Source organism: Mytilus galloprovincialis, chromosome 2 (genome assembly GCF_965363235.1).
Source record: "Mytilus galloprovincialis chromosome 2, xbMytGall1.hap1.1, whole genome shotgun sequence".
Lineage (NCBI taxonomy): Eukaryota > Metazoa > Mollusca > Bivalvia > Mytilida > Mytilidae > Mytilus > Mytilus galloprovincialis.
This window is the reverse complement of record NC_134839.1, coordinates 70101266-70104093: the sequence shown is the minus strand read 5'-3', so window position 1 is coordinate 70104093 and position 2828 is coordinate 70101266.

Here is a 2828-nt window from a genome sequence, read left to right as displayed (position 1 = left end):
GAGAAAACTAATACCAATATTTGTTGATTTCGAGGTTACCTGTTACTAAAAATTCTAATGTACAACGAATTACTATTTTTTTATAGGCTTGTATGCAGACTTTTGCAAAACCACAAAATTAAATATCCACCAAAATGAAAGGTAGCCACAATCCACGAAAATAGCTAGCCACGAAAATAAATGAATCCATAGTAGTTGTTTAAAATAAAAATAATCCTGGAACAAACATTATAAGTACAATGTACAAACATCCAACAAAAAAAATTTCTAGCTTAGATAGTGTATGTGTTAATGTTATATCTATATTTATTATGTACCACATGTATGAAAAATTAAGTCACAATTAATTTCTACTACATGTATCTCTCATTAAAATTCTGATAATGTTCATTATTCATAATATTGTGCAAAAAAATCTATTTCTAGCCCAAAAACTGCACAATGAGTTAAACCAGACAAACAGTACACTATAATGATTGGTTGACTGTAATGTTTGCTAATGAAATACAACCAAAATTAATATGTTTTGTCTTCCTGAAACTTTTTTAAAAATACTTAATTTAAATGAAAATCCTCTTATTAATAATATAAGTACTGTCAATATACATAAACTTTTTGCACTAAAAGAACATTTGAAATCATTAGGTGTTGAGCAGACAAACATTGCAGAATATTTTCAAAATTTAAAACTAGAGGCTCTCAAGAGCCTGTGTCGCTCACCTGACTCTACTTGGGATTTTGAAATAATATTAAAAAATGTAAAAAGCGAAACAGATACTTATAATGATGTCTGAGGCCAAAGGTTTAATATTGTTATGTTTGCTTTCATTCCCTTTAATGGTTCTCTGAAAGAGGACATTTGTATGTATTTCCCATAGGGTCCTATTTTAAACTAAGTCTCCAGATGGCCACCATCTTGGATAATTGATCAGCTACAAAGTAACAGCACTTGGTCAGCATCTCATAAGGAACATTCATGCCATGTTTGGTTTCATTCCATTCAGTGGTTTTCTAAAAGAAGACATTTGTATGTATTTCCAATAGGGTCCTATGTTAAACTAAGTCCTTCGCTGGCAGCCATCTTGGATAATGGATCGGCTACAAAGTAACAACACTTGGTCAGCATCTCATAAGGAACATTCATGCTATGTTTGGTTTCATTCCATACAGTGGTTCTCTAAAAGAAGACATTTGTATGTATTACCCCATATGGTCCTATGTTAAACCAAGTCCTCCCCTTGCGGCCATCTTGGATGATGGAGCTGCTACAAAGTAACAACACTTGGTCGGCACCTCATATGGAACATTCATGCTAAGTTTGGTTTCATTCCATTCAGTGGTTCTCTAAAAGAAGACATTTGTATGTATTTCCCATAGGGTCCTATGTTAAACCAAGTCCCCCACTGGCTGCCATCTTGTATGATGATGGATCGGCTGCAAAGTAACCACACTTGGTCAGCACCTTAAAAGGAAAATTCATGCCATTTTTGGTTTCATTCTATTCAGTGGTTCTCTAGAAGAAGTTTAAAATTTAAAAAGTTAACCACAACGCCAGACGCCGGATGTTGAGAAAAGCTCATCATCCCTTCAGGCCAGGTGAGCTAAAAATGAACAAAGTTCCATGACCTGCCATATTTTCAATTGATTACCAATATCACTACGTGTATATACATCTTCAATATTGGCATAAACATTTTACCAAAAAAAAAAATTCTAGCTCCATGATTTTTTTTATTAGTTGTTATTGGCTTTGAACTAGCTGTTAGTCGTCTCAGATCTGTCTTTTTTGTTATGGTGACGTACAAATACCCTGCCATGTCCGGTCTGTATTATTAATACTTGTCTTTCTGCTAAATGTATCAATCTGATGAGTTTAGCCCTTTTCAATTGAATTTTACAGTTTGTTCATATCTTGTGCTGTTTCACAACTGTCCAAGGTTAGAGGAGGGTAGGCACCCCAAACATGTGAAATTGACACCTTCTGTATGTGCCGGTCCCAATTCAGAAACCTGTTATTCAGTGGTTGTCCTTTGTTGCTGTTTATCATTTTTGTTTTTTGTTCATAGTTAAGGCAGTTTTATTATTGAACTGTGCATTAATCTGTTGGAAAGTTGTCTCATTGGAAATTAAACCATTAACCTGGGTATTAGGTTAACCACAACTATTTTAAATGATCAATAAATTGCAAATTTTCTATAGGCTGGTATGCAGACTTTGGCAAAACCATGAAACCAAAAATCCACCAAAATAATTGATTCACAGTGTGTATACAATGTACTAAGATTCTACTTTTTTGTTTTGTCTTTTAATTAAGTCACACTGTTTGCCCTGTTGCTATTTTTCATTAACTGGATTACAATGCTTACAATGTTGCCAATAATAATCCCTATATAGCTATTATCTATCAGATATACATACTGGTACATACCTACATTCTGTTGACATGCTGTTCTCACTTCATTCTTCCATCTCTTTGTAAACTATTATCAATACACAAGGGAACAAATCCTATAAATTAAAATCAATCTAAATTAATCTTATACTCACACTTCATTGGATAAAGTAGATAAGTGGCCTTGATTTCAATGATTTAAACAGGATTATTACTTCATGTTATACAAAACTCAATCTATACTGAACACTGTATATAACACAATCGTTTATTGAGGAAACTATCTAAGAATTTTCAAAAAGACTGTATTATTGAAAAAGTTCTTGTTTAAAATCTCAAAGGTCTTTTTATAAGATTTTTTATCATTCTTTTTAGCCTCTTTATATAACAATTCTGAAAGGTTTTTAATAAAACCAAAGAAAGGACAGCAGAAAAT